Source organism: Macrobrachium nipponense, chromosome 11 (assembly GCF_015104395.2).
Source record: "Macrobrachium nipponense isolate FS-2020 chromosome 11, ASM1510439v2, whole genome shotgun sequence".
In the NCBI taxonomy this organism is placed as follows: domain Eukaryota; kingdom Metazoa; phylum Arthropoda; class Malacostraca; order Decapoda; family Palaemonidae; genus Macrobrachium; species Macrobrachium nipponense.
In genome coordinates, this window is record NC_061087.1 from 13,072,358 (window position 1) to 13,083,957 (window position 11,600).

General features: G+C 43.0%; 1 protein-coding gene across 5 annotated transcripts in view; it reads left to right on the forward strand.

Annotated features, from left to right (window-relative positions):
* Nucleotides 1–1,215: 1,215 nt before the first annotated feature.
* The window catches only part of LOC135224898 (E3 ubiquitin-protein ligase RBBP6-like), an 86,961-nt gene continuing 76,576 nt past the window's right edge, over nucleotides 1,216–11,600 (forward strand). Inside the window, exon 1 of one of the 5 annotated variants that reach the window (XM_064264255.1) lies at nucleotides 1,216–1,576. The gene's annotated coding sequence lies outside the window, so the exon portion shown is untranslated. The remainder of the gene's footprint in view (nucleotides 1,577–11,600) is intronic. The other 4 variants (XM_064264347.1, XM_064264394.1, XM_064264485.1 and 1 more) reach the window with 4 other exon arrangements.

Here is an 11,600-nt window from a genome sequence, read left to right on the forward strand (position 1 = left end):
TTATTAAAAAAGGGAATTCAATACAACCTTGGAATTAAGTTTATTTGCTTTGTCATGTCAATTCTTGTGGGATTTAAATCGAACATGAACTTTTTAGACTTGGTCAATACCCGTGACTTCATATCAGAGACCTCATCATGCTTATGATAACGGACTGATAGTAGTGACACTAATGATTTAATAATAAGGCATTTATGTACGAGTACACCATGTTCAATTTCGTTTTAATTAGTTGATTCACAAACGCAAACCCGACTGAAAACATGCAGTTTTTGGAAGACAGCCGCATGCAGTAGCTGTGATACTCAAACTAACATCAATTTTCGTCATTCGTCTTCAAAATCCTTCGCGCTAGATAAACTGGCTATTATTAAATAGGTTCAGTGTGCGATTATTTCAAATGTCAGCAGAATATGAAGACCAGTGACGGATCTCATTGATTGTCGAACTAAAGCAAAGCCTCTGACGTAACATTCGTGATGACCTTGGTATTCTACTTAATGTTATCAGCTCATTCCATCTTATATTTTATATAGGAATTATACCAATCGCTTTATGAATGGATGTAAAAAAAAATCAGTACTCACATTGAACTGCAGGTACACAAATATGAACAACTGCATACGCGTCTGTTTAGTGAAGGTGATTGCATAAGACGTTTTCACATGGCCTATTCTTCGTGTAACTAATCGGAGTCATATAATCTGAATTAGTTTGATTCATTTATTCAGGAGAACAAGAGAACAATTTGGAAGTGAATGAAGATCAGTTCAGAACTGTGATGGAAATTCCATTCCATTTCAAGCGATGATGCTCGGGAAGTCGGGTGAACCCCGTGCTATCTGCATTTCTTTGCTCAAGTAATCATAATCTTTTTTATTCATTACATGCGGACATAAGCAACTAGCTTTCACGTAGCACATGACATTCAGACAGTGTAAGCAACCAGTTGAAGACAAAGAAAGAACTGCGGATAAATATTAATGGGGACATTTCGCCATGTTTGGTGACGTAGGCAGTCGAGCCCCTCGGCAACCATTGCCATGTTCCTTAAGCTTACGGCACGTACCCGTCGGTACCTAGCAGAATGCGTTCGATGTTTTAATGTTCTTCAGTGCCCATTCGGATGGAAGCTATGTAACAATGTCCATTAAATTAGAGGTATTCAAGTGTTTTAAATTTCAAAATTATAGCTCTTGATTGAAAATTGTATGAATTTGGTAAAAGTGCAGTATCAATATGCTTGTAAAATATACTTTAGAAGGTTTCGAACATCTTTCGTAAAAGAACGTTTTCTGCCGTTCCCTAATTCGTAAGAAACGAGTCTATTGTGTTGGCTGCCGCTGCTGCTGTATTTCGACGCGCGTACGCTACTACGGGCAGCAGCAGCAGCAGCCAGATAGTCGGCGGCCGCACCGCCTCAGTCAACAGTTCTACACCTCTCAGTAAGGGTGAAAGATTTAGACCAAGGACGACCGCCATTTTGTGGCCACTACTAGGACGTTTCCTGCGTTTTGTGTTTTGGTGTGTGTATTTTGACATGTGGTGACAAATTCCTTTCGGAAGAATCCATAAGGTAAGATAAATTGTGGTTAGAATAATATTTGATTTGTTATTTTATGTCAGTGTGATGAAACCCTGGCGCGGGGGAAAGTAAAAATGGCGGATGCGACCATGGTAGACATTTTCCACGAACCGAGAAAGTTCGTTTTCTCCCTTATTGATATTTGTATGCAGTTTTTTTTTTTATTTAAATTGGGCATATTTGCCGAAAAGCAGCGATTGCTTTTATGTCTTGAAATGTTTTAGGCGAAGGAAGTGGTTATATACGTAGACGTATGGTGTTTGTAAATTGGTACGCTAGAATCTTAATTCCCATGGCTAGGCCTAGAGTTCAGCTTTCGTATCTGTTAGCTTTAGGGGAAATCGATGGTGCATGCCTTAGGGTAACCAGAAGTCTTATCATAGCTGAAATTTCGTGGTACGACGATATTCTGAAAATAGATTAGCCAACATAATACGCACTAGCCTAATCTTAATTTATCCTAGTTAGGTACATGGTAGTTTAAGCTTGATATAGGTAGAGGTTCAATAAAGTAATAAATACACGACGGGCATTCCATTGGAAACTGCATTTTCCTACAGTATTTTGGTTGCTTAGGGGGAAACACTGCAGTGGCTCCATCGTCATCGCGTGGGTCATCCTTATTCACTATATTTAATTGGTGAAACAAGAATACAATTACATCTTTAAGCATACCATTCAAAAGATTCAAGTTTCGTCAACATAATGTGATATATGAAAGCGCCATACGAACTAAAATAAGCATGTGAGGTCTTCGTAAAATATGTTTTCAAGGCAGTTCTGAAATCCAATATGGCGGCACCCGCGAGAGGTACCATTCGTAAGCACAGCGAAGCCACCATCTTTCCCAGCATTCCCAGCTCTCAATTGAACAATGTTAGCGTATATATGTAACGATCATTGATCTTACTCAAGATTGCGGTTGTAATCAGCACAAAAAAAGTGTTGCCTATATTAGTGAAAGTGTGAAACTAAGGTAGCTCTAGGGTACTAGGGTAAAAAACCGCATGGTACAGGGGTGGACCATGTACGATCAATGTGTACAACCCCAAGAAAAGTACATTACAACGCGTCCTGACACCGGAGTAGAGGTCTTTAGCTCTGTTTTTCTCCGATGTCAGGACGCGTTATAATGTACTTTTTTTGGGGTTGTACGCATTGATCGTACATGGTCCACCCCCGTACCATGCGGTTTTTTACCCTATTCCGCGGTGGCCTAGACTATGGCAGTTAAGGTTTTTCTATGCAGTTTTACTCCTGAACAGGAATTTTCATTAATATTTATTCGGACGACTCTAATTAACCCCCAGGGGCAAGTGCTAAACAAGGCAAAATACATTGGACGCCCCAATCCCTAGTGGATGCCATATTCGCGGTTACGTTCCTTGCAATCTGCGCGGGGTTATTCTTTAGAATTACTGTTACTTCAAAATGTTTAAATCATGTATACATAGGGTAAAACACCACGGCAGGCCAAACAGGCCACCTACAATCAACGCTTGCCACCCTCCGGAAAAGTACATTATAGCACGTCCTGACACTGGAGATGGGCATCAGTCGCGACTTGTTGTTGGTAAGAAACGGAGCTAAAGACCTCTACTCTCCTTTCGAAGTAAGTATTTTCTCCAAAGTTAGAAATTAAGACCAAATTTCAAGATTTAAACAGAGGGTACTGAAAACTGTCTCAAACGTAGTGCAAATCTCACCAAAACGCGTTCAACATTTTTACTTACAAGATTGACGCCATCTTGATGTTTACGGAGTCGCTTGTGTCAATAAATTAACCATTTCCTGTGATAAATCCGCACACCACTTGCGCCCACAGACGCTGGGGCACTTTTATCACAACAAACGGAAAACTTTTCCTCACCGAGTAAACAACTGTTTTGTAGAAGACGACGACGAAGCGTGCACTTCGATAATTTTTTAAATAAGTAGTAAAACATCAATATTTTACATTTATGATGATTAATTTGAAAATATTGGTTATTGAAAAAGTAACTCGATTCTGACTCAAATTTAAGTAATTATTTTTTGGAATTCGAACGTTCTTTCAAGTCCTGTATTATGACGTCACGACATCTTGACTTTCGTACCTATTGTAAATAATTGCCTTACTCAACTTTCTTGCAGAACAGTTTACCAGTTATTCATGCAGATTATCAGCTCATGTAATTGGTATAATCGTAATGCGCATATTTATCTTCATTATTTACTTTTTGGATATATGAAGATGTTTTACCGCTGGATTATCGCCGTAGTGTGACGCAATCGTTTTCGGTCGATGCGCCTCTGTTTTCGCACCATAAGAAATTATGGGGCCGAATTTGCAATGACAAAGTCGTTAAAAGAGGAAAGTTAGCATTGAGGGGCATATGTTTTGATTGAGAAAAATTCAAGTTTATTCAATAGCTTTTTTGTAAAAAATACTTGATTACAAGAAACTTGATTGACAACTAAGCAGCATAACTACTATGGGTTTCAGAGACAGTGCAAGCACGTTTTTGGGCAATACCTATTTCTGTAACGAACACTCGTATCAGAACGAGATTTTGTATAGTGCATTACACCCAGTGCCGTAATTTATAAGGGTATCGTGAATCACTAATCGTAAAGAATAACACGCGTATAAAGCTCCACCTACCTCTCCCCCCTCCCCCCCCCCCCCCCCCACCACCCCACCCCCCCCCTCCACCGCCACCCCTTTACCTTCGTTCTTCGCCTCTCTCTCTCTCTCTCTCTCTCTCTCTCTCTCCTATCTCTCTCTCTCTCTCTCTCTCTCTCTCTGTTGCCATTCGGTATGTGTTGACCCTCCAAACTGGGTATAAGACTACACACAAAACTTTGAAATTGGTGAAATTAGGCTATGTATTGGAAGTATATATACATAATTATTAAAGCAATTTTATCATTATTGCATTACTATGACAACTAGAATTCATGAAACTGTTTTATAATGATGACAGCATATGTGTGAAGCCTCCACTAATGTGGCAATGATGATTTTGCCATTCTTAGCATGCAAACATTAAAGGTTACATTTATATCTGGCATACGGTTATTAAAGAAATTCAAAATACTAATATAGACTGAAATCTATTAAGTGCTAGCAAAAAGAAAAAAGAAAAAAAAAATTATATAATTCACTTCTCCGTAGTCGTTCCTCTATGCACTTATCCATTAGTCGTTCCTCTATGGTTTTCGGCAGCCCGATGTACGAAAACGTCAGAAACATTTGATTGTATCTACTTTAGAAATATCTGTAATTTTTCGGGGTAATTTGGTTGCAAAAAAGGGATAATATACATGAATTAAATTAAAATTTTTAAATAACAAAGTAAATTTAAACTAAATAACGAGTAAAGTAAACAATTTAGGGAATAAAACTTTGCAGTTTCGTCGTCTGCTGTTCGTAACTGTGTTTGTGGCGCGCACGCTTAAGAACCAGCAACAGTAACGGGTTTAAAGTGCAATGTGGAGTGAACTGAGACCAAAATGTGTATAATAACAATCAAATAAGCACTGTGGAGTTTCAGTTGTGATGGCAGTAAGGATAAAAACCGCCGATTACAAGGTAAGAATGAATTCAGTTCAAACCATAACCCCGGGAATAACAGGTTTCATACTTTCACTAATATAGGCAACAAAATGTTGTTTTATTGTGCTGATTACAACTGCAATCTTGAGTAAGATCAATAAACGTTACATATATACGCTAACATTGTTCAAATGAGTGCTGGGAAGGCTGGGGAAAGATGGTGGCAGCCACTGATCAGAACCTTCCATGCAAAACGTAGCCGCCATATTGGATTTCAAACCTGCCTTGAAAACATATTTTACGAAGAGCTCACATGCTTATTTTAGTTCGTATGGGGCTTTCATATATCACATTATGTTGACGAAACTTCAATCTTTTAAATGGTATGCTTAGAGTTGCAATTGTATTCTTGTTTCACCAATTAAATATAGTGAATAGACCCGTCCACCGTGGTGAGGGTGGCCTTCCGTGGTGTTTTACCCTATATATAATCCCTTTTTGCAACCAAATTAACCCCCCAAAAACCCCCCAAAAATTTCAGAAATTTGTGAAGTAGATACCAGCAGACGACGGCAAAATGACCCGTCGTCGTCAATCTAGTGGAGCTTCACACATACGCCGGTGCATTTACAAACTTTCCATGAATTCTAGTTGGCATAGTAATGCAATAATGATAAAATTACTCTAATATTTTTATGTACTACAAATAGATGTGCTAATTTCACTTATTTCCCCGGTTTTGTGTAAGTTTTATACCCAGATATGAGGGTAACACATACCAATGGCAACACAGTTAAAAACAATTTAAGAGCCGTGAAGAATGCTGTAGGTAACTTTCACAAGCAAAACTGTTGATATTTGAGTCGGGAATCTAGTTACTTTTTCAACAAAGAATATTTTCGAATTAATCGAATTAATAATCATGAATATGTAAAAAAAATTATGTAATTCATGACCTTATACTGCCATTTAACTATTTGTTTAAATAATTGTCTAGTGCACGCTTTTTCATCTTCTACCAAAAATTGTAGCTCCCTTGGAAAAGTCGTGGTTGAAAGTCATTGTTTGATTTTTGTGGAGAAAGTGTCCCAGCATCTATAGGTACAAGTGGTGTGCGGATTTAGCACATGAAATGAGAAGTTTGACACAAACAACACCGCAATCATCAAGATGGCGTCAATCTTCTAAACATTCTGAGTTGTAAGTAAAAATTTTGAAAGTGTCATGGAGGTAGTGTGCACTGCGTAGAGCTAGACTTTTCATTACCCTCTGTTTAATCTTAGAATATGACCTTCATTTCTAACTTTGGAGAAAATACTTACTTTGAAAGGAGAGTAGAGGTCTTGTGCTCCTCTCACCACCAACTCGTGGCTGATGACCATCTCTGGTGTCAGGACGTATTAAAGTAGTACTTTTTCGGAGGGTGGCTTCAAACGCGGTGGAAACTGGATCCGCTAGTCCAGTCGGTTGTTCCCCCTATTATGAGTTTACTTTTTTGTCGGTTGACTGTAACCTCTCGCAGCCAGTGTTGTTGTTGTTGCTTAGAAATGTCCCAAAAATTTTGTGTAGGCCTGTTGCACCATAACTTTACTTTCCTAACCTTTCTTAAGGCTCTGTGACCAGTTGGGGAAATTTTGCCCCCTTGGACCCCTCCCCCACAAGTAACGTTAAACACCAGAAACATGCATTAAGCCTCTGGTCAAAGGAACGATAGGGTAAGATCTCCCAAACCAGTTAGGGCATGGCGCCTCAAATCAGATTAGGAAGATGTAGTGTGGGGTAATTTGCTGAATGATGAGAGCAGTGTGGAAACAAACAGATTGAGACCAAATACTTTCCTGTGGAAGCAAGTGTTTTCATTTAGTCACAAAAAATATTGCCATAGTTTCTGGTTAAATGAAATTGAAAGTAGCCATGCGCGGTGCAGTCTTACCTCCATGACACTTGAAATTTTACTTACGGTGAGAAGAATGACTATCTCTTTCGTTTTGCGGAAGTCACTTGTGTCCATAAACTCCCATTTCCAGTGCTAAATTCACACAGCACTTGTACTCAGACTCTAGAACACTTTCTTTTCATACATTCAACTTACCTGTCAGATATATACATAGCTATAGACTCCGTCGTCCCGACAGAATTTCAAATTTCGCGGCACTCGCTACAGGTAGGTCAGTGATCTACCGCCCTGCTCTGGGTGGCAGGGCTAGGAACTATTCCCGTTTTCTAATCATAATCTCTCTGTCGCCGGGCTGTATCAACATTGTTGTTACTTCCTCCTGACTAGAATTCGTTTTCGCAAAGCTTTTGATCATCTCTCGCTGATATTTGGTGACGTACTTGGATCGTTTGTTTGGCATTCGCTATCGTGGACTGTTTTTTTGGACTTGGTTTTTGGATTTTGTGAATATGTCTGATTCTAGTGTTAGTTTCAGAGTGTGTGTGAATGAGGGCTGTAAGGTGAGGATTCCGAAAGCTTCGATAGATCCTCACACTAGTTGTAGAGGGTGTAGAATGGTTGAATGTTCAATTGAGAATACGTGTAATGAGTGTGAGAATCTGAGTGCACAAGAGTGGAAGAATCTAACTTCTTACTTGAAGAAGTTAGAGAGAGGAAGAAAACCCATAGAAGGTCTGCCTCTCATGATTTACTTTCTAGCTCTGTAGCTTCTTCCTATGATGATAATGACCATTCTATTTCAGCCCGTTCACAAATGGCTAATCCCTCTAGTTCGGCTTCGGAAATAGCAGAACTTAGAGCTTCCCTTCAGAAAATGCAGGAAAAAGTCGCAGCATTGGAAGAAGGTAAGGAAAGTGAATGTGGCAGTGATATTAGTGTCCCCAGTGTAGTGGAGGGGGCGTCTGGTCGTCCTTGCGACGCTCCCAGGCCTAGACCTCTTCCAAGCTCCCTGGCCCGGAGGAGAAGGAAAGTCGAAAGCCGTACGGGGGTTGTGGAGAATCCCAACGATCAGGCGTCCCTTCGGCAGAATCGATCGTATCGACTGCTAAAGACCGCTATAAGAGGGTCCTACGAGAGTGCTTTTCGTCGTCGAGTTCGCCTTCCTCCGAAGAAGAGGGTGGAAGGAGTCGAATCTTTCCCGTCCTTTGAAGAGGAGTATGCAAGAGCCTGCCAGGCGCCAGGCGCCTGCTGAACATGAGATCAATTCGAGTCCCGAGCGCTTCTCGGAAGGAGGAGCGCCTTCGGTAGTAAAGAGGGCGAGAATACAGTCAGACTCTGGGACTGGAGGAGATCCTAGAGCGCCTTACAGATCTCCCTCTCCTATTTCGGAAGATTCCTCAACCAAGAAAATTTTGAAGAATATGCAAGAGCAATTAGCCTTGCTAGTAGGAACTCGTTATAAGGAGCCTACTCGTAAGAAGGATGATAGGCTTCCTATTAAAAGATCTAAAGAACTATCTCCTGCCAGGCGCGACGCATCCTCAGGGGAGTTGTCGCACAGGCGGCCATCTTCTGGGGGGGGCGGTTGCGCTTGGCAGGCGAGAAGTAGGAAAGGAAGCTACTCCTGTCAAGAGTAGGGCGCCAACCAGAAGCCAAACTCCGAGTAGGCGTAACGAGCCAGGACAACATTCAAGATCTTCAATCAAGCGCCAAGAGCTGGATGAAGAAGAAGATCCGTTAGGAGTAGAGCACTTATAAGGACGGAAAGCGCCCTGCTAAACATCAGACGGATACTCCTCCCAAGCACAAGGAGATATTCTGACTGAATATACTCCTCCCAGGCACCGGGGGTATTCCGAAGATTATACTCCTCCCAGGCGCCAGGAGTATTCGGAACTTAATACTCCTACCAAACGCAGGAGTATTCCGAACAAAATGCGCCTAATAAAGGCCATATCCTCCCCCGGCGCCAGGATTTGTTTTTACGAAGACTTATACTCCTCCAGGCGCCAGGAGTATGCAAGGAACTTAATACGCCTACCACGCGCCAGGAGTATTATGAACATAATGCGCCTACGAGGCGCCAGGCGCCTGCTGAAAGCCAGGAGTATTCGAGGCGCTTTGCGCCTGCCAGGCGCCAGGCGCCTGATGAAAATGCGCCTGCCAGGCGCCAGGCGCCTGATGAAAATGCGCCTGCCAGGCGCCAGGCGCCTGCTGAAAGCCAGGAGTATTTGAGGCGCTTTGCGCCTGCAGGCGCCAGGAGGATCCCAAGAACGCTACTCCTCCCAGGCGAGATACTCCTGCTGTACACCAGGCGCATTCCTCGTATGAACTGACACTCGGAAGAGAGTAAGAGAAGAGTCAGTAGAAAGGAGAGAGCCTTCTCCTTCCGAGCCTCTTAACCCAGAAGATGCCTCGGGAGGACGAAATGAAGGAAGGATCTTCTAATTATAAAGTCCTTTCGTCCCTTCTGTTGGAGGAATATGGAGACTCTTTGACACCAGCTGCTCCCCCTTCACCACCGTTCGCAGTTTTCGAGCACGAAAACACTCAAGTCTTCCTCTTTCCTTAAAATGAAGCCTGCCATTTCTATGAGGAGAGCGCTACAATCTCTGACTCCTGGTTCAAGAAGAAGAAGGAGTTAGGAAGGACGGTCTTTTGTATGCCTCCCGCCAAACTTACAGGGAGGAGAGGAATTTGGTACGAAACGGGAGAGGATATGGGATTGTCTCTGTCCGTTTCAGCCGAATCAGATTTCTCGAGTTTGGTGGATTCGTCTAGAAGGCACGCCTTGAATGCAGCGAAGGTTACATGGGGGCTTTCGGAAACGGACCACCTCATCAAGGGTCTATTTCAAACACCTTAGAAGTTTTTAACTTCTTAGATTGGGCCTTGGGGTTCTGGCCAAGAAATCTCAAGAAAATGAACAACTCGGACCCAGAAACCCTGAATTGCATCCTAGCCTGCATCGATAAGGCTGTTCAGGATGGATCAGCTGAGGTATGCTCGCTATATGGTGCAGGAGTTTTAAAGAAAAGAGCGGTGCACAGTGCTTTCCTCACAAAGGCCGTCTCTCATTCGCAGAGAGCCGCCTTATTGTTTGCGCCTCTCTCTGAACACCTTTTTCCCTCGCAGTTGGTGAAGGACATCGCGCATTCTCTGACGGAGAAGGCCACCCAGGATCTCCTTAGACAATCATCAAGGAAGAGTAGGCCTGTGGCTAGTGGAGGAAAGAAGAAAAGTGGCTCGCCCAGCTCAGAAACAGCCCTTTCGAGGAGGTCTTCCAACTAGACGATCGCCAGAAGGAAGTCAAACCGATAAGAGGGGCAGGTCTTCCTTCCGTGCCTTTAAGAAAGGGAAGTGAGAGTTCTGTCCTCCAGACACCCGTAGGAGCCAGGCTACAGTATTTTGTGAAAGCTGGGAAGACTTAGGAGCCAACACTTGGACAATGTCGATTATCAAGAAGGGGTATCGCATCCCATTTCAAGGACATTCCTCCCTTGACAACATCTCCGAGGGAATTGTCCGCCAGGTACAGGGACCAGATGATGACGGACACTCTTCGTCAAATGGTGGAACAGATGTGGAAAAAAGGGCAATAGAACTTGTACTGGATTGCAACTCCCCGGGGTTTTTTACAACCGCTGTTCCTTGTAACAAAAGCCTCGGGGGGATGGAGACCGGTACTGGACGTAAGTGCGCTGAACAAATTTGTCGAACAACAGAAGTTCAGCATGGAAAACGTCTGCCTCAGTCCTTGCAGCACTACGGCAAGGGGGATTGGATGGTGTCCATAGACCTTCAGGACGCATACTTCCACATCCCGATCCACCATTCGTCGAGGAAGTACCTTCGATTTATGTTCGAAGGCAGAAAAATTATCAGTTCAGGGCCCTGTGTTTCGGCCTGTCCACGGCTCCTCAAGTCTTCACAGACGTGATGAAAAATATAGCGAGGACACCTACACTTGAAAGGGATAAATGTCTCAATGTACCTGGACGACTGGCTCATCAGAGCCAGGTCTCAAAAGCAGTGTTTGGAGGACCTGTTAATAACACTGGAGTTGACAAAGTCTTTGGGACTGATCGTGAACCTCGAGAAGTCTCAGATGATCCCAGCCAGAACGTGGTTTATCTGGGGATTCAGATGGATTCTCGGGGTTTTCGAGCTTTTCCATCGCAAGAGAGACTAAAGAAGGGCTGTGCCACAGTATCGAACTTTCTAGGGAAAGAGCGCACTTCGGCGAGGGAATGGCTGAGCTTCTGGGAACCCTTTCCTCGCTCGAACAGTTCTTTCTCCTAGGGAGATTACATCTTCGACCGCTTCAGTTCTTCCTAAGAAGAAGTTGGAGTTGGAAGACAGGTCAGCTATCGGATACGTTTCCAATATCGGAAGAAATAAAACATCATTTGAAGTGGTGGTTGCTTCCACTAAAGGAAAACAAAGGAGTGTCCCTGCAAGTACGGAACCCAAGCCTGACATTGTTTTCAGACGCCTCGGAGGCGGGCTGGGGGTGCAACATTGGGACCCAGAGAAGTGTCAGGCACCTGGTCGGCAGAACAGGTGTCATGGCACATAAA